The sequence below is a fragment of the Paramormyrops kingsleyae genome, chromosome 15, assembly GCF_048594095.1.
Source record: "Paramormyrops kingsleyae isolate MSU_618 chromosome 15, PKINGS_0.4, whole genome shotgun sequence".
Taxonomy (NCBI): domain Eukaryota; kingdom Metazoa; phylum Chordata; class Actinopteri; order Osteoglossiformes; family Mormyridae; genus Paramormyrops; species Paramormyrops kingsleyae.
This window is the reverse complement of record NC_132811.1, coordinates 3057483-3078647: the sequence shown is the minus strand read 5'-3', so window position 1 is coordinate 3078647 and position 21165 is coordinate 3057483. Positions and strand designations below refer to the sequence as shown.

At 43.7% G+C, this 21165-nt stretch overlaps 1 protein-coding gene across 3 annotated transcripts in view; it reads right to left on the bottom strand.

The window, feature by feature from the left end:
• The window catches only part of pex5la (peroxisomal biogenesis factor 5-like a), a 68567-nt gene that overhangs the window by 35173 nt on the left and 12229 nt on the right, over positions 1–21165 (bottom strand). Inside the window, exon 1 of one of the 3 annotated variants that reach the window (XM_072699840.1) lies at positions 1964–2123. The exons of 1 other annotated variant lie outside the window; for it this stretch is intronic. The gene's annotated coding sequence lies outside the window, so the exon portion shown is untranslated. Of the gene's footprint in view, positions 1–1922; positions 2124–21165 lie in introns of those variants that run through there. One more of the 3 variants, XM_023844091.2, reaches the window with a different exon arrangement.

Here is a 21165-nt window from a genome sequence, read left to right as displayed (position 1 = left end):
ATACAATGCAATGCTACGAAACGTAATGCTACGGCGGAATAATATGGGATAGGACACCCACAGCACATATAGCTAGCAAACATGTTACATTAGTCCAGCATTCTGAACAAGTTAATCTTGGATGTTTACACACAGATTTCTTTTCCTAGTTTGCATTCAGCTGTCTCCTCTGATCATGTGGCAAACGTCTAAGACGAGCCTCAGGGGAGGATCTCAGCTGAGGTTATTGGACCTAATAGACCAAAACAGCCACCTGCGTCCACATTCAAACAAAGTCAGCCAAGTTTATTTAAAGTAAGTATACTGGGCTGACAGTCGGCAGCAGCTCAAGGTTCCAGCTCCAGATCAGGGTAAAAGTTTGCGGAGGAAGCGTCTTTGCTGAAAGGGTGGAGACAGTCTATGCCACTGCAGGGTCTGGCATAGGAAGCCATCCATCCATCTTCCGTATCCCTAACCCAGCACAGCGCCATGGCTGACCCCAGAGCACGCAGGCGGGGAATGCCCTGAAGGGGGCGCCATCCCAAGTCAAAGACTTTACCTAACCCAGTAATCTGGAGTGTGAGATAATAACCCAGGCAGACAGGCGTACTTCATAGACAGAGATCCAAGCCCCCGTCCTGCGAGGGGAGATGCTCACGTACTGTATCACTACACCACCGCCGTACACATTCATTTCAATTCCTGTTATTTGAAAGTTCATTATTGTGCAGGAACTTAATGCACCAATAAATATGGTGCATTTTTCACTGCTTTCTTTAATTGCACCAAACTGTTGCACAATAATTCATGTTTAAACGTTCAGAACATCAATACAAATTTATGTCTTGACTTATAATGGGCAATTTAATAACAAAATCAAACCATGCGTGTGACGAACAAAATGCTTACTAGCTGATAATTTAGTGATTAAATTTTAATGTAACTGAGCTGGTATGAAAATAATTTAATGAAATAACTGGGTTTCCAGCCTAGAGCAATGTAATGCTGTTGCTTTTGATTGCTGATTACAGAACAGAATGGAACCACCCAAGCTAATACTGTAGGCCTGCGTGCCACTGCCCCAAAGCCTCAGACAGATTTTAAAGGAAACATCATAGATGTTCTCACCCAAAGTCTGAAGTACTGAGAAAAAAACATATATAATCTCCAACTTTCCATACCAAAGAAACAAGACCAGCAGGGTGTTCCACAAAGCAGGATTTCACAGTTAGCTGGGTTAACATAAAAGTCATGATTGTCCAATAGGAATGTTACTTACCTAAACTCCTATTGGACAATCACGACTTCTAGCTTAAGTTAACCCATCTGACTGAGATATCCTCTTTCGTGATACACCCCCCTGGATTCAAACAGATGACACAAGCTGTACTATAAACAGTAGTTTACTGTCAGAAATTCACCTGAGAAGGACGTATAGTACAAACCAGATGAACATACCACAGGATTGTTCTATTATATTAATGAAACTGATGCTAATTGTCTGTGGTGTTATGTGACTGTGCCATGACTGGAAGGTCGTCGGTTCAAATCCCGGTGTCGGCAGAGCAATTTCACCATTGGGCTCTTGAGCGAGGCCCATAAATGTTCCCAGCCGTTTGGCCTTGGGCACTCTTGAAACTTGTTTCTATTATTCCACTGCTGTCTGGCTCATGCACTTCGCTTAAAACTAATAGCACTTTCTTTTCCCACGGTCTGACTCAGGACTTTGCACACTGAGCCACACAGGCTAAGCCTGCGGTGTGACACACCTCTGCTTACTGTCCCCTCCGCCTTTTAGAGAAAAGCTTTAGATTCTCTAAGCAGGCTGCTCCCCTTTGTTAAGTTTACGCGAGGCAGAGCTAATGAGTCCTGCGGAGACGGCCGCCGGGAGCGACCCCGCCGAGCTACGAAGCTCAGCTGTCTAATGGGAGTCGAAACATCACCTGAGCTGCTCCTGAATCTGTCAAGCTTTCTCCCGCCACACCTGGGCCTCTGTCGCAGCATAACGGGTGTCCGACGCCTCTCTCCGATCGATCCAGATGCAGCCCAGAGAAACGGAACCAGCTGGGCTCGCTCCGCCAGCAGCGGGACCGCCCGTACAGACGGCTGGGAGTTTATGACGCACAGCACGGCTCACGAGAGTGTCTCCTGGCACACATTCTTTTAGCAGGCTTTCCACGAGGGGCACTGAAGCCACTTAGAGAGCAGAGAAGTGTGAATATTTTTATCATCCTCAGTTTCCAATAAAGAAAAGACCTGGTTTAAAGCAAGAACTGATGAGCACCCAAGAGCCGCGTTCAGGAATAGCCACAATCCAGCGATTTAAAGTAAAGAAATCATGCAATATCATGAAAATATTTATGTATGGAAATAAACTGTTATTATTACTTCTGGTACCCTGCTTCAATAACTATAATAAATGATATTTTACTGCCAGTTATTAAGTGTCCATGCCATATGCTGTACAGTTAAATTCAACTAGACTGGTTATCAGACTCTCTGTATTGCTGTTCGGTATAATTCCACAGCAGTCAGATTTAAAAGATTTCTGCTTTTCACCTCAGACTGCCTCCAAGCTTAATATGAAAGTCAACAGAGATTTACACCCGACAGAAGAAATGTTGCTACCCAGCTCACCAGTTTTTGCTACCAAAGTGGGTGAGTATTTGGAGGTCTGATTAATGTGGAATGGAGAGAATGCTGTTTGCCTGACAGGAATGCTTTCCAGGCCTCTGGGACAGGCAGTGCTATGGCGATAAGCTTGGGGGCTGTTTTAAATCCCTCTGTCAACAAAGGCTTGGGGGATATTTGTCAAAAAGCGTCCTGGGATGTGCCCACATTAAACGGCTTGCACTTTTGCAGGCTGAGAAATGTATTTCATACAACTGTGGGATAACTAACCATGGTCCTCAGTGTCCAAAGGGTTCAAGCCTCTAGAGGCTGATGTGAAACTATTTGCAGAAGGAGATGTGGCAGGCACAGTGCAAACAAAACCATTATAAAGTGTTTCTGCATACTGATCCAGTGTGTTACAAATGTTAGGCTGGTGAGCTGGAAAAAGCCATGGGGCGAGCAGACCTGTGCATTCTTACGGTAAAATCTGCACGAACACTGGACTTTCTGGATTCCCTGTAAGTCACTGTGGTTGCACCTGTGTGTCGTGCCATTTTAGTGTCATCTAACATGCAGTGAGACGAACCCGGCTCCAGACGGCTCCAGTTTACTCAAAAGGCACATAAAATACACAGATATAAAAAATGTTAAATACAAACTCTAAACAACAAGTAAGCAATGTGCAGTTTAATACCACTGTATTCCCTGGAGCGCAGCGAGCCACTGCTCCTTAGGGCACTGCCGGAGGTATCATAACATATCCCATCATGTGCTTGGGACGTGTAAGATGCAGTGCCGACCTTTCATCAGGGCTGCGTTTTCTGCTGTTTTGGGGGATTTGCTCTACTGTACATCTGAACTGTATTCTGAGGCTGCAAACAGAAAACGCTCTCTTTCTCTTTCTCCTTCTCCTTCTTCTTGTTGACACTAACAGCAGAGCAGACAGTAATGCTCCATAATAGGGAGTAAGACTGAAATTGGTTCCTCTGAGGACAGCTGAGCAAGCCGCTCGACACAGTGGAGATAAAATGCAATAACAAGGAGTTTCGGAAGCCAGCCGGCCCCAAAGGACGTCTCGGTTCTCTGGGCACAGAGGCGCCGCTCGCACTCGAATTAAAGCGACTCAAGTCAGCACCATCCTGCTCCGGGTCAGTGGCACGTTGTCAAGGACCCATCATTTGTGGTGACAGTTATTTGAGGATTCTTACTCGACGGGCAGTAGATCAAAGGATAGAGGGGTCGTGAATCAAATGTGGCCGGTGTCATGTGAGGCACCTAATCTGTATTGCAGTTGCGGGTCTTAGCGTTTCCACACTGGCCCACAAAATCCAGATCAAGACCTGATTTAAGGGAAAGTAAATGCAAGTAGCTGCACCTTACTGGCCATTAATAAAGTAATATTGGTTAGGTGCTGCACTTTCTAGGTAAAATCAGAATGGAAGATCAGTAGAAAGTGAGGATGAGGGAGGGTCGATGTAAGGCTTTCTGCCATATTCAGATTCAAACCTGAGTATGTCATATGTACTCGTGGGTATTAGGGAAATATCAGGACCCCACAAGAATGTTATAGAATGGACTCAAAGCAGAATCCAGATGGGGATCCTGTGTCTCTCAATACTCACACTAGCAAATCAATCAATCTATCTATCTATCTATCTATCTATCTATCTATCTATCTATCTATCTATCTATCTATGTCTGTCTGTCTGTCTTTGGTGTGTGCGCGTGCAGATTAGGTTAATATTACATTGTCCAGATGTCCTTCAATGTGATAAAACCTGTTATTTTGACACCATGGGGACCATTTTTCAGGTCCCCACAAAGATCTGTGAATGCAATCAAAAAACTAAAAAAGCAAAAAGTCTCATACTTAATTAGGTTACTCATGGTTAAGGTTAGGACTGGGTAGGGGTTAAGGTTGTCATTTTGGGATTAGAGTATAACCCACAGAAATGTATGGAGGGTCCCCACATTACAAACCTGTGTGTGTGTGTGTGTGGGTGTGTGTGTACAGGGGTTGCACAATGAAACTGAAACACTGGCCAAAATAGTATGAGGTTTCACGCTTATATATGTGTGGCCTTGTGGCCAATCTTCACTGATTGCGCATTCAATCAGTAAGAGCAGAGTGTGAAGGTTGAATTAGCAGAGCAACAGCACAGCTGTACATAAAATATTGCAAATCCACACAACAAAATGGGAGAAATACCAGAGTTCAAAAGAGGACAAATTGTAGGTGTGCATATCGCTGGTGCATCTGTGGCCAGGACAGCAATTCTTTCTGGTGTATCAAGAGCTACAGTATCCGGGGTAATATTTGCATACAACCACAAAGGATAGACCACATCCAACAAGCTGTCAGGAAGGGATGTCCAGTTACTCATCCGGATTGTATCCAAAAAACATCAAACCACAGCTGCCCATCTCACTGCAGAATTAAATTTGCACCTCAACTCTCCTGTTTCCACCAAAACTGTTTGGCAGGAGCCAGACAGGGTCAATATTCAAGGTCAGGCTGCAGTAGCTAAATATTTGGTCACTGGTGCCACTGCCGAATGTCGGTGTCAGTGGAACCAGGAGTTCAAATCCTGTGTTCTCTGGTGAGTCCACCTTCACTGTCTGAGTTACGGTGTGGAGACGCCCCAAAGCGGCTTATCACCTGGGCTGCTGCGTACCCAGAGTGCAGCATGGGGGTGGATCAGTGACAGTTTGGGCTGCAAAGTCATGGCATTCCCTAAGCCCACTACTTGTTCTAGATAGGGCATCACTGCCAAGGACTACCAAACCATTCTGCAGGACCATGTTCACCCAGTGGTTCAAAGGTAGTACCCTGTGGTGCCATATATCCGGATAATAATGCAAAAATACATAAAGCAAGATTGGTCACAGAGTGGATTGATGAACATGAAAGTGAAGCTGAACATCTCCCATGGCGTGTACAGTCACCTGATCTGAATATTTCTGAGCCACTTTGGGGTGTTTCGGAGGAGCAAATCAGGAAATGTCTTCCTCCACCAACATCATGTAGTGACCTGGCCACTGATCTGCAAGAGGAATGGCTCAAAATCCCTCTGAGCACCGTGCAGGACCTGTGTCTGTCATTCCCAAGACCAGCTGATGCTGGATTGGCCGCAAAAGGAAGTCCGACACCATACTAATAAATTATTGGCGTCTAAAACAAGGTGATTTGGCTTCATTATCCAGCCACCGGATGTGTATATAAATATACATAAAAACATAAATATGACAGTGTGTCTTGAATATCATACACTCATTCCTTTGACAAAGGCAGGTGCCACAATTGTGTCAAATTGAAAGGATAAAGGACAATTGTAAGAGTTTCTGGAACACAGAGGACAATGACGGCACTGGCCTGAACTTAAAAGGCCAATGAGCCTGACTACTGCCGACCACCGGCAGGTCTGACCTTCAGCGATAGTTTAACCCTGAGATGAAGCTGGAAGCACCACTGAACACTAATTACATCTAAAACAGTGGTGGTGAGAAGCACCTTACTAGTAAGTTTTCAATGTTCTGGTGATGATGGAATATGTGCGAGATAATTGCAGATGTCTTTATTTTTATTTGTTCATTTATGTGGTAGCTGGAGACAGAGCCAAAAATGCAGTTTTTAGTTGATAATGCTGCACAGTATTTGGTAAAATCGGTTATATACGGTATATGAATGCATATGAATGATATTATGGAATGGAGAAAGAGCAGCGTACTCTGAACTCCGCAGAGGACCACCTGGGCACCTGTGATCATGGCAGCAATTTACTGCATGTTCTCACTTCAGAAACATTTATACTGAAGCGTTTCACAAAACACTACTTTAGCTTGGTAAAAGTATAATGTTTGATATGATTCATTAAATATACAACACAGAACAGCATTTGTTTTTATTTTATAAGAATTAAATTATATTAGTTCACTTGCTACTCAAAATTGAGCAAAACAAGTACCAGTTCGCATCAAAGGTACACCGACACCTAATCTTACAGATTGGCACAAAATCAAAGAATACCTCAATTGTGCGGTAATCTCGTGCTCTGCCTAGTCAATACCTTTGAGTGGCTTCCCCTTCGTATTGATCGGGGGAAATTAAACAAATGATTAAATCAATTGTTATCAAATAAAGAACAGATAGATGTTAGAAAAGCACATCTTAATAAGTTTTTCTTTAGCACTGTCTTGGTTCATTTGTCCTATGGTGCTGTGAGTAGTGGGGGGGGGGGGGGGCAGCATGAGGGAAGATTAATAAAGGTATATAAAACCTCTAAGGAAATATTACGTCAACATGAATCTTACCCACATGATCTCTGCATTGTCCAAAATGTAACCAAAGAATAATTACAGTAACACTTTGCACATGCCCATTTATCTAAGTCAACAGACAAAGGTTGGGCTTGGAGGTTTATAAATGGCGCTTCTGGAGATGCACGTAACTGATTTTCCCTGCTCAGTACAAAGATTCCCTGGAACGAAATTAGCGAATCATATGGAGCAAAGATTTTAAAAAAGAGACTTTAATTAATACAACTTCTAAATTGCAAGATGGATTATAGCTGGTGATATTTTGCTAGGCAAAGACAACAGGAAGACAGAGAAAGATCTAGAAAGAACGTGGCTGTCTCACATCTCAAAGTGGGGCATTCTCCTACTGCTGCTGCTATTTAAACTGACACCCCCACCCCCTAAACAAAGGGTTCGAGTCGCTGAGCCATTCTGCGACGATTGCTTTAGAATCGTCAGGACATACAGACTGCCTTGAAGTCCCATGAGGAATTTTCAATCTGCATAACAATGGGCCATAATAAAACAGCACTCATCTTGATAACTCTGCTGCATTGACGGACTGATGCCCTTAAACAGCTCTCTTAACTTTCGCATCACAATTCGATGTGCTTCGGGCAACATTTTTCAGTACGAATATGAGCAGCGCGTCCTGTCACTTCTGTGGAATCCATAAATCTCATTTATTTTAAGTTAATTACACGGGCATCTGGTGCTAACTACACGTCACAACGAAATATCACATCATGCATTAAGATCCCGAGCTCCTGATCTTTTCATAACCGGATCTTTTTAAGAATGGTCTGCAAAATTAAAAAATGAAAAAATGCTGCCATGACACGGAAAATAACGCCTCTGGTCAGTAATCAGCCTCGTTATCAGCTGCACCTAAGTTTTAGTGACTTCTAAGAAGATGGAGTAAATATTGTGGAACCGGAAATGGGCAGTACAGACCATCTTTGAGCTCAAACAAGCCCAGGCAACAACAGTTTAATAAGAACCCCTTCAGCACCACATATGAGGTTCACTCGCAATGTTATTTGTGGAGTTTGTTGAACTCCAGCAAAAGTGCATTATTGCTCATCCTACTATAGTAGTAACACTAGTTATTTATAGTAACACATACTAGTTATTTAGTTTAGTTATTTTTTGCCAGTTACTTCAACTCTCAGCCATAAAGTTGACATTGACATTTCAAGCCCTCCTAGAACCAGAGTAAAGATCTGCTGGATGCACTTAAAGCAAAGGCACCAGGAAAAGTGTAAGTGTCATTCCTTACACTTGGGGGTGTGTGGATCATCCACTCAGCCCATCAAGCCACACCTAGAATCTCCTGAATCAAAGCACAAGGTTCTTGTATTTCAGCTTGTAGTGTCTGAATTTGAGCTGCAGTATATAAAGCATTAATAGCCTTTTGACAGTACCATGTAAGGCTTGATTTTATTGTCCTTAGTCAATGCAATGTCATGTTCTCCGCCTTTAATATGCTGCTGTTAATCAGGCTGATTGTAGCTGGTAATCAAAGGAATGGCTGACAAACTGCCATGACACAAAAGGCAAGATTCAATGTTATTAAACAAGCAAGACGTGATATGCACAAGATTTCATGGCCTGAGCGCATTCTGATGCGGCCATGATGCACAGATGACATTATTTTTTAAAATGCATCATATGCAAAACATTCACAGTTTAATTCCTCAGCTTTTAGTCAGTTATAGAAGTTTATACAGTACTGTATTCCATGTAACACAGGGTTGGGGCAACAGGTCTGGGGTTTTTTGGAAATGGGAGTTTAAGGTGAGCTTAACAAAGGACAGTTCAGCCGTTCTGGCCTCGTCACAATCGAAATGCTCAACCTGGACATCAGCTCTGGAGATGTGGCCACAGACACCAGGGTCCCTGTTCCTCTCGTTACTGAAATCATGCACTTCTCCGCTTTGAAGAGATGTCACAAAAAAAATAAAAAGGAAATATTAAATACGAAATCTCCCTGTTAAAACCTATAAGTATCTTGCTGGAAGAAGAGTTGGACTCCATGCATGTTGAACATGCTCCCATATCCTGACCTAATATTACTGTGGTGGGAGTACATCATTATTGCACTTCATCTTGCTCAGCAGATCTTCGTTCCATGATCTCATTGTTAATGAGACGGCCAGCGTCGCTCGTCGTGGCCCCTGCCTGCCACACACCTTATAACAGCTATTTGTTATGTGTGTCTCATAAGACAAATAACAAAGGTCTTCCATCCATTACAAAGCTCACCCTCTACAGTCATGGCTCTAGCTGCAGCAGAGGACAGTCGCTTAATTATCCTAAATTCCAAATGTAAGCTGTCAGGGATCTGTCAAAAAAATCTAAATTAAAAAAATACAGAATGCCTTTCCTCAATTTGTCTGCCCCACCTCTTCCCAGAAAGGGAGATCAAGACTAACATCAGACTGATTAGCAAAAGGCATTTTGATTGGTGATTGTGAGACAAAGGAAGAGTGCGATGAGGTTCTTTGTGGCAATGAAAATGACAATTGTCTGTGACGCTTTTTTCTGAAGAATCTGGTAATATGGGAGCTGCCTCACCCCTGCCGTGCAGTGCTGCACTTTACGGCCGGGCGCCCGCAGCAAATGGTCGCATTTGTACAGCAGGGGATGCTGGCAATGCTCTATACCTTTATTGCATTGGAAGGAGCTTTTATTGGAAGCAAATTAAATAGCTTAGATTTAACACTTCCACCAATTTAGCTATATAGCAGGACATTAAATATGGGAGTTGGACAAAATAACGGAAACACCACATGAAAAGGGACTAAAGTAACTAAATCAGAATTACAAACGCAGCTACAATGCCGAGTCATTTTACCATGAATGACAAACGGCAGAATGTGTCACCTATAGAAGAGGTGTGATGACCGGCACTAATGAATATACAAACTTTACATGAAGTAAGTAAGTGTTCCAAAGAGTCAAGTGCTGGAATTTCAGGCCAAACTTGTTGTTGTAATATTAGTGAGTTGCACAAATGCTGAATTACTTGAAAATGCTTTATCTGCCATTTGCACAAGTACTCGCTCTCCATAGTGTGGGGGTCGCAGCCCAGGGTCATCCAATGTGCAGCACCCCTGGGGTGACTGTTCTGTTGAGGCTAGGACTTGAACCAGTGATTTTCCGATCATGGGCACATAGACTCACCCCCCCCCCCCCCCAAATGTGTCTAATGTGATCTAAGCTACATCAACCTTTTATGGCCTTTTCCCACGCAGCGTACTTTCCCTGCATCCAGTATCTTGCAGTAGCCTTTGTCCAGAATCTTCTGGAATCTAGCTACTTAACCACAGGATCAGTAGATGAATGTCTACTCTTGACCGACACTGACTACGATATCCGTATCTGAACAGCAAATTCTGAAGAGGAGCAGGATGGTTGAGAACCTAATTTAAGAAGGGTTCCAAAGGTAATTGTTAACCACAAGGAAGCATAAAGTCCATTAGCCAGGCTTACACAATGAAAAATGCAGAGGTCTGTGATTTTAAATAGGAAGTGCTATTCAGGAAGGCCATTGCTCTTTGGAGGACGGGAGGTGAGATATAAACAAAGTAAATAGGCTAATGGAGGGAATATTTTAGGCAAGCTCGCTTGCTCTTCTTATTACGGAAGGTAAACATGGGGTGTCTATAACACACACAATGCCATTATCCTGCGAGCAATTTTCTGATGGTTTGCCCACCATCTCTCCTCAGTTTGGGAGCCTCCAGGAACCAGGGGCTTATAATACAGTAAGTGATTGTTAGCCTTTGAGCCCATAGACAGGAAGTAGCTTCTCGACTGTGTTTCAGTCTATCACGGCTGTTGATTTGTGATTGACACGACGCCCACCAATGAACTGACCCCGTACGTCACATGAAATTGTTGACACACAATGAAGGGACAGGGCTGACCTTGCTGTGATGCTATACGACCTGCCACCGGGGGGGGGCATAAATCACACCAAACCTTCGCCGATTCAACGCCACCAAGGGAATAATGGCTTTACATGAAGTAATTTTAGTGATTTACTTGGATCTAATTCCGTTTATATTCCCATTGTAACTCACAATCATGTCTGAGCTCAGCCAAGATTAAGCACGAGAGTTTTAAAACAACGTAATCTTTTCTGTGTGGACCAAGTCTAATGGATAATCTTTCTTCTGTGTCGATTGAAAGATCCTCTCATCTTTGCAAATTACATTCACCAAGTAGATTAACAGATTTCATTTAACAAATGCATACAAACACTGTACTGTGATGTAAATAAACATTTCATCTTTGCATTTGGCTTTAGCTACCTTAATAAAAAAATTAAAACTCTGTGGCTTGTTTTACGGCCCAAAAGAGCTGGATTTTTAATTGCTTTCTCTGTGCCTTTGTTGTTGCAGCATCTGTGGATCCCTGTGAGTAGGTCCCGCATCCCTGTACATCACTCCTATGTGCCTTTTTAGCTCGGAAACGGTTGCTAGGATTATCATCCACAGGGGATCAAGAGTAAGGACATGGGAGTTTGGTGGCGAGAGCCGGGGGGACGGGGACGGATGGAGTAACGCTTCCTTCCTCCATATGCTGATTCTCCCCTTGCATCATGAGTCTCCCAGCTTTGATCACCCACCCCCCCCTTTTCCAATCGTCACATCAAGGCCGTTTTTCCCGCCGATCACACGCCCTAAGACAGTGCTTTCCGCTCCTTCGGAGTGGGGCTCATTACCAGTAGCTCCTGTTTCTGCTCACGCTGCAGATTCTTATATTAACGCAGAGCTGGGCCACGTAAACTGCTCCAGGGGGAGGGATCCTCGCCAGCACTGGGCGTAACCTGATTACTTCCCCTCGCAAATGGCAATTCATTTTCATTAGTGACCTAACGCTCGCTGTCCTACTTCCACACAGTGATTGGGTCGCTCACTTACGCTCCGCACTAAATGCACATGCAGCTTAGCTGCGCGTCTCTCTCACACCAGCGGTGAACGTAACGCGCAGTGTCTCGTGACGCCGGCACTTCCCTTCCGCCGGTATCCATGCCAGCCTCCAATGCCGGTCACTTTGATAGTGAAATCAACCCAACGGATGTGTATTAAGACTCCGCGTGCGATGAAAATGACTTGGTAAAAAATAGGTAAGACTATTGTCAGAAGTACGAATACAACATCTGTACGCTGGTGAAAAGAAAGAAAAGAGAACAAAACCTATCCATCACCTATAATGCAACGTCACACCAGAACAAAAACAAGCACTCTAGTCACACTAAACTAAGACAAAACTTACTGATAAGCTCATAAATTCAAGAAAAATGAAACAGACATTCATTTTAAACCCACAAAGAAACAACTACACCACAACATATTTTTATTAAATATGTTTCCTTTTTCAAAACTAGCCATCTAGATGTCACTTGCAGTTATCTATGTCACATTTTAATTAATGAAATGGAAATTGTTTTTTTTTTTTTCAATGATTAATGGCAAAAAATATCTCATGAAATTGAACATTTAGCTAGACTGAACAATGTCTCTGGCGGGGCTTGAGCATTCGTGTTTGGATTCAGAGTCGCCATAGAGTCTGCCCGTGGCATTTCACATGGGAAACCCTGTGCAGTTTGGCCCTCCTACGTGTGGCCCCCGGGGGGGGGAGCCTTGTCGCTGCCTGGGCTAAAGGCCGACTTGGCTTACCTGACTTGACATTGCAATTAAGCCGTGTGCAGCCCAGCAACCGGCCGTGGAGCAGAGCCAGCAGCCCCCAGCGTCACCGTTAGCAGCCCTGCAGAAGCAGACAGTGCTTGGGCTGCCCATCTATTCACATTCATGGCTCTTCTCATCTCCTCCTGTCTGACGCAATGATGTGAGTCTCTTCTCCATTAGTGTCGAAACCATATGCATACTTGGCTTTGTTTACAAAACTCCAGTGAATAATTATAAATCCCGCTGCCTGCTTTTTAGATGTGTGTCCAAAATCACACCCTCTGTCATATGTAGTCGCAGCCAAAAGTCTGGAAACACCTGCTTTTAATACAATTGTCTCTATTTTAGCTGATATTCACCTTATAGTAAAAGGCCCCAAGGCAGTGAAGTAATACATATGAAATATTGCAATGACCAAGAGCAGAGTTCAACATCTCAAAAATTTCTCAAATTTCAGACTCCTCCTTTTGCTTCGATGACAGCATTGCAGTCTCTTGGCATTCTTTCAACCAGCTCCGAGATATAGCCATTTGGAATGGTTCTCCAGCAGTCCTGAAGGAATTTCCACAAGTTCTGAGCACACGTTGGCTACCTTGCTCTTACTCTTTGATCCAACTCATTCCAAACCAGTTCCATAGGGTTTAGGTTGGGGGGGGGGGGGGTTGTGGGGGCCAGGTCATCTGTCACGGCACTCCATCTCGTTTCTTGTTCATAAGATAATACATTACTTACACAACCTCAAGGTGAGCTTAGGATTGTTATGATTTTCAGCTGGTGATTTTCAGTCAGTGTGTGAACGTTTGACTGGTACTGTAAATATACCGTATTAGCAAAGCAAAAATATTCACAGCCTTTCACAGATGAGTAATCTGCTACAGCGTATGAAATACTGTCAACTACACATGATAAGATAAATAAACTTTGAACTGCAATTCCACACATTGCAAATACCTAATGGTTGCAGCCCCTTCTGTTAAATGCTAGGGTTGTTGACCAGGTGTCCGTAATACAAAACAGAAGGGACAGCTACCACGGATTACAGTTCTGCTTTGCAGATGAAACTCTGTGACTCGCTCCTGTTTTAAAACACTGAACACTGCTTAAAGGTTAACATTCCATTTCCTCAAAATTAAAACACTTACACATTAAATTGCCCTACCTGTAATTGTCAAACCAAATGCATTCCCCTCCCAGTCCATTTAGGTCCCATTACCACCCTCTCAGTAATCGCAGATGAACTCCTGCTGACGTACGCAATAACGGTCTGTAGCAGCAGATGTAAAATCTGCCCAAATAGACTTTGGACTATGACACTGCAGCCAGATCCAAGTGATTAAGCAAACGCTTTTGAAAGCCATCAGCTCGGAAGCAGGATGCCAGGCGCTAATGGTCCGCAGTCATAGCTCTTTGCTAAATGCTCATCCTTGCCAAGTTTGGCTCAGTATAAAGAGAACACATACAGTCCGATTTTATTTTTAAACTGCGAATAATGCATTTGTGGGAGCACTGTCACCTGATAGCGGCTAATTTTTCCTATTTGTTTTTTTTTTGTAATCTATTATTATTCATATGGAGCATGACTCACACTTTGAACTGCTGGGTTCTTTTACCATCAGAGGTGGGTCAGGGAAGCATCAAGGTGCCTTCACTGAAGGCATCTCGTACACCACTCGGGAAGCTTTTTGGAATTTCAGAAGCTGATAAAGGTCACCGTCTGCTCTTGTCAGGATTCAGCCAGTGCTCTGGAAGTCCCCGTCAAAACGAGTCCCCTGTCTATTTCACAGAAGCCACTATAATGGTAAAAAAAGGTGCAAATGGATATTCTCAGTGATGTTCTCCATAAAACTGGAGAATGCGGTTCATGAATGGTCGTCTTGGCTTCTTTGAATCGTTAGACAGATTCGTGTAGTGTGGTGTGAAACCACAAAGTGCTGAAAAAGTTCAGAATTAGCAGGAGGCAGCAGAGCTTGCTGATTCTGTACCCCACCCCCTCTTTATATTCCTCTCTAGTACATCAAAATAAAACAAGAAAAACAACGACACTGCAAGCAAAAAGCAGGAAGAGTTTCCTTTTCAGGCAGAGAGACATACTGATGCTCTACAGAAGCTGCTCCCATACAGTGCTTTCAGTTACAACTACTGTAATTAAAATATACATGCAATAATAAAACAAAAACTTCAAATGTCGCTAATAAATCTTCAGCAAAATATCTTTACATACATGTTGTAGAGGTATAGCTGCTCTGATAAACAATATGGGCCGGTTTCCCGAACTAGGATTAAGACTAGTCTTGGACTAAATTGCCATTTCAATGGAGATTCACCATTGTAACTCAAAGCTAGTCTAGGCTTAGGCTTAATCCTTGACTGGGAAACTGGCCAAATGTGTTACAAACAATATACAGTGTTACATGTAGAATATTTTTTTCTTACACTGATCAACAGAACAAGTCCTGGAAACAGCTCAGCCAGAAGCATGAAATATTCTTCTGCAGAAGAAATGATATCTATGAATCTGCAGTGAGACGATTAAGAGACCAGGAGGAATGTCAGTGCAGTGTCATGCGTTGATGGCACCTTGGACAGAGCGACATCCCCTTAAATTCTCATCCAACTGTGTTGCGAAATCTGTTTACACAGGTTCATGTTTACACAGCTGCCTCCTAAAAGCTTATCGGGGACTTAGGGAAACCTTAGCAGGAGCAAAACACGATGTCAGCAAGCAGAAAATCAAAGCCCTAAATTCAATGTATAGATTTTTCTAAAAAAAGAACAATGCGTGATATTGCAAAACGAACCGGGAAAGCAGCATGCAGACGCTATTTATAGCCATATAATTTATTCCCATATGAGAGACGCACAGTCACACTTTCCCTGCAAAGCAGTGACTCAGCACTTCCTGCATTTATAAGCAGTCACCATGAGACTGGCCTCCCAGAATCACATAAGCAAACAGTGCGCTTATGGTTTACCAGTTTAAAGAAAAGCTGATACTAGCTACACAGATAATGCTGCTACAAAAACTGCCATAATTATGCTTAATATCTGGATTACACCATCTTTTGCTCTCCCTGTAATCACGCCTACTAGATACATCTAATGTTTCCCATCATTCCTTGTAATACGCTTCCCTCTCACTCTTGAATGCTCAGGGATGGGAATGAAGCCGTCCAGTGATGCCGCACCCCCATTATAGTGGATTTAACAACAGATCGATACCCCCAGGCTTCCTAAACAGCTGAAAATAGCCCAGTAATGTAATACAGGACTTCTCCCGTAATGGAGACTGACTGCCGCGTTTATGGGACGCCCATCCCTCATCTACCCGTGCACCATGACTTTGACTGACATATCCTGCCAATAACCTCCGGCTAAAGGGTATCTGTAACTGGATACCATATCTGTTTAAAGAGCAGAGATTTAGTGTGCGGCATTCCCTCCTCACCGGCTTCCGTAGACCCAGTATGGTACTTGGACTCGGCCCAAACATCCACCTCCCAGGATACGAGGTACTAAATGGCTTCCACCTTCTCAAATGCGATAATGAAGTTGGGTCTCTTCGCCTATTCTGCTGTACACAGGGACCCCGCCTGAAGGACTCGGAAAGTATCACAGGTTCATTTTCCTTGATGCACTAACACTGGGCCGTGTTTAACTGGCCTTATGGGGTGACTTTGAATCAGTGAATAAAGAGCAATTTTGACTTATGCACCAATAAACAGAGTTAGAGGCAAAACTAGAGCAATTCGGCCCTAACAAAGTAGAAGTGGAGTGTAAATGAGATCCTCCGATAATCACTTTGAGCTTTGCTGAGGAACTCGCCGCACGCGCACCGCCCTACTGACAAATCCATTCTCATTTTTCATTCCAAATAAATAAGATCATCTTCACTTCCGATTAAATTGTAGCTCGATTGCATAAGGGGTCATGGGACTTTGACGGTCCTGATCGCTCTCAAACGGCTCACATTTCTGCTCAAGTCGATACCACCAAGAGACATTGGATGCAAAGAAAAAATCCAGACATTTAAAAACATCACAAATTGTCTGTCTTGATTTTTGCTTTATTGTTTACACCAACGTAACACTGAATAGAGTGTTAGGTAATGGGCTTCTGAACAAAAGCAAATTTTAAAAGGATACCATGACAACATTATTGAAATTGCCACAGCAACAGCAAGAAATTCTGCAGCCAAACAGGATGAACGTGAATTAAGACGCGGTATTGTAGTATTGTAACAGAGCAGCTGCTCAACTGATAAAGTTTTTATTACCCTGTCATTTTGGCCTTTAATTGCTAATTAAAGGGAATACAGATAGTCTGAAATTCCAATCACAGCGATTCCAAATGATATCACTTCAGGGATTTGGGAAAGTTTAATAAGTAAGAAAGTGGGTCTGCATTTTTCTCTAGATAATTTCTATCTCTTCTGACAAGAGAATCCTTCTCCTAGGCTACAAGCAGGACTGACCTTTTCTGTGCTTGCTTCTCTGGCAAGAAAAATAATCACTAGTAAGGAGAATGCTTAATTGATACGATAGGTTGCAGGGACAGAGTGTTTCGGGACAGGAGTGGAGTAACGAGATTTATATCCCTGACAGGTATCCATCACCTTTAGGGTTTATTGACGCAGTAGACTGTGTACTTCACTGTTTGTATACAGCTCTCTCAAAATGCACTGTCTGCACTATTATAACTGTCACATAATTTTTGGAAGTAGATTTATAATGGTGTTCAATGTAAGGCTACGGCATGGTGATATTTGACAAAAAAAAACTGTATTCTTTTGATGTTTTAGACCTTACCAGTCTTACAATGGTATATAATCTTCACCTGAAGTCCAGGAATGCTGCCTTTCAGCTTCTCAGTTTACCAGTTTTCGTAAACATGGAAAAGCATGACTCATACATAACAAACAGCAAAAGCACCGATCCGTCCATCATCCATCCAGCCATCTTCCGGCTACTTATCTTGCAGAGGGTCACAGAAGACGGGATTAATTCCCCGCTGTATAGTCGGCGTGTTTATTTGCAGGGTGCATGGTCTCAGTGAGGAGACAGGCTGTTGTAATTCCCCCGTAAACCACTGTGCTGCAAAGCTTCATGAGACCGGCTGGGATTGTCTCTAATTTAGGTACCAAAGACTCATGGCAGGATGGCCAGCTCAGATGCTCGCTGCGTTCCTCTCACCACTGTTCAGTATTAAGCTTAGCAGAAATGGATGGACGGTTAGCCTTTACTCCATGTTAGCCCCATCCATCATGCAATGACCTTACCCCAAGCTTAATTCTCTGATTTGGCAACACGCTCTCCCACAAATACACAGCCTTCTGTGCGGATGCATACAGAAATGTAGGTTCGTGCCAAGTTACATTTACATTCCTGCACAGTACATCGAAATAAAAATACAACGGAAAAAAAACACAAATCAAACAAGAATCCTCCTTCTCACTTCCAACTGTTGACACCCCACAGATAGTTTTACATGTTTTTCTACCTTAAATCTCATTCACTTAATTTACCTGAATTTGATTTTATTCAGTTGCATCACGCTATGGGTGCAACACCTCACAGCGATTAAATAAGCACAGAAAAATCCAGCTTACAACAAACTTTTGTGTCTGGTCAGCAAGTGCTTTCCACTTACCCAGTCATGGCTATTTTTGTACTTGTCCCCAGCCAGCAGAAGAACTCTAATGACCACAGAAGCAGGCCGCATTTCGGCCGGACTGAACTTTTGCCAGGGAAAAGAATAAATCGATTCTTATAGCCCTCTTTGTTATTTTAATGTGGGGTCTTCAATCACACTGTGGCACAAGTCTTAATAAAACATTTCAGCCAGAACAGAATAGGTTGTCTCTGATATGCTATCAGACTGGAATACAAGCAAATTCATTTTAAAAAATATGTCGGTAAAGCTTAAATACTAGGCTGTGTTGCCTCATCGATAAAGGTACCCGTCCATAATATAACTGGGTTCTGTAATCTGAGGGTTATCAGTGTTTCTCATTTTCCCGTGTGGAGGATCAAGCTGAGTATCGAAGTCTGTGGTGGCCATGGATCTGCCCACAGCAAACCGCCTTCCTGGGACCTGAGGACTTGTGGGTAACGTCAGAGAATATTCCATTTGTCCTTGTGTACAGAGTACAGGGCAGCAAACGCCCCCCCCCCCAAAAAAAAAACACACCACAAGCATTTAAAAGCTGCTTACAAACCATTTGCTGTCGCACGACTGCTCAAGGCAACTGACGGGGTTCACTGTATGCCGCGAAGTTTCCGAACACGACCTGACGCCTAATAATCCCTTTGAAAACAATAAGGACGACTCAGTCTGGAGTGGCTTTCACGTTCAATACCACCACGGATGTATAGAAGACATGGAAAACTGTGCATAGTCACGAAAACCACAGGAGGAGGAAGGAAAGAAGGGGAAGCGAGTGGCTGCAATCAGGGGTTTCTGCTGCCCTCAACATCAGCCACGTCTGTGTGATGAGCTCAGGCTTTCTGCTGGATGCTGCAGGGCATGACAGCCTGGCCTGGCGTGTAAGTCAAGAGGCTAGAGAAGAACATGCTGTAACTGCTGGAGCACCCATTTGCGTAATCAGTGCCCAGACGAGCAGCCTGACCCCGCTGAGCCCCCCAGGGGTCTCTGCCCCCGGCTCTTTCACAGGGCTGGCTGGTGGCGTCATGTCCTTAGACACCTGCCTCCCCGTGGCACAATGTCTGGGTGGGGGGTTTCATTCACCACAGAGAAAAAGGGACAACCCCCCAAGGGGTCCAGATCCCCCCCAGACCTTACAGAATCAGCACAGCCCTCCCCCCTAGACCTTAACCATCTCCAGCAGATGCTAGCAGGTGTGCTTTCTGGGGTTTAAGGTCCCTGACGATCCTGACCTGCTTTTCCAGGGGCGTGGCCTAATATCCCCCCCCCCCCCCCCCACGAAGAGGACAGCCGATCCTCCAAAGCATTCCGCTGTTAACTCCCCAGAAGATCTTGTGCTAATGCATCCTTAATATCAAACAGTCTCCTTGACTTTTGTCTATCCGAATCTGCATATTTGTGTTCATTAAATAAGCCATTTAAACTTTAACAGTAGCTCCTTTTATGCAGTTGGATACTTTTACCAAGACATATCAGATGTCATGTTCATAGCCTTTAACAAACCGTATCTGTAGACATGGAGCTGAGTGCTTGCTCAGCCTGCGTGACACATGTGCCTTAGATGCTGTACAGTACCTGCTACCAGTGGTGCCACTGAAGACTTCAGCTCCTCAATGAAAACCTTAGTTGGTATTATAAAATATGCGTATCTAATTTCCTGTTTTCTTTTGCACAGGCTGCTAATATTGCATTCAATAAATAACTGCAACATTATCTCAGTTTAGTACTTACTTTCAGCATCTATAAGCTACTACCAAAATGTTTTCTGGGAGACATGAGTTTGCCATCACCGACCCGCATCTCCACCACCATGTCGCCGTCTGCACCGTGCATCAGCCCCCAAACGCTTCCTGATGGGTAGGTGCACCATCCCCTTCTTATCTCACCTGGATTTATGCATCGGTTGCATATGCCAATGGTGACTTGGCTCGGGTACAGATAATACCTCTCGCTTTCAAGAATGGGGCTGTTGAAGATGAATGAATCTGTGTCCCCCCAAAAGAAATAAGTAGATCTGACCTAGTACTTTGAACAAGATTTATACTGCAGCTCAGAGCAAGACGTATACATAAGAGGCCAGCAATAAACCAACAAGTGATCAAAGAGTCATATAAAATGTTTGTCATACCATAAGCAGCGTTCCGTAGTTCATCCTGTAGAACGTTGTTAAAATTTCTCTCCTTATATTGGAAATGAAATATCCTATCAAACAGTCGGTCTGTTTCGCTCAGCTTTGCAGCTCCTTAAACAAACGCCGCCACTCATTGCTTTCTCTCTCCCTGAAGGCATCCCGCTGGAAGGATGGCGACTGAAACCGGCACCCTGTCCGCCAGTTTCTCTTCCACGCTCCCGTTCCCAGGTCTCGTCTCGCTCCTCCTTAAACGACGCCCTTCCCGTCTCTCCGGCAGCTAATGCACATACGGCGGATACTCCAGCCCTAGAAGTGAAAGCGATTGACTTCCTGTCACATTAAATCTAGGAGCTGCTATATTCATTTCTCCTGGCATTTGAAAATGGGGGTAAAGATCTAACTTAAAACCAGTTGCACGACATTCACCCCGAGTTCCACATATTTTGTTGTGAGACAATATATAAATATATAAAGTTTTAATGAAGTGAATAAATGTACACTGTGTTCTAAAGGTAAGCTTTATATAATCCTCTGGGCAAATGTATTAGCTACACCTGCCTAGTATCAGGAAGGAACCTTTGTGTCTATAGAACAGCCTGAATTCTTCAAGGTATGGATTCAACATCCTGATGGTGTTTGCTCCACGGCCTCGTTGCGCCTGCAGCCTCCTGTTGGCCTTAACGAGTCTCATAACGAGTCTCCCTTTTCTCCTCCGCTGTTTTCGGCAGCTAGACTGCGGCTGACTGGACGTTTTTGTCTTTCGCACCGTCCCTCTGTAAACTCGAC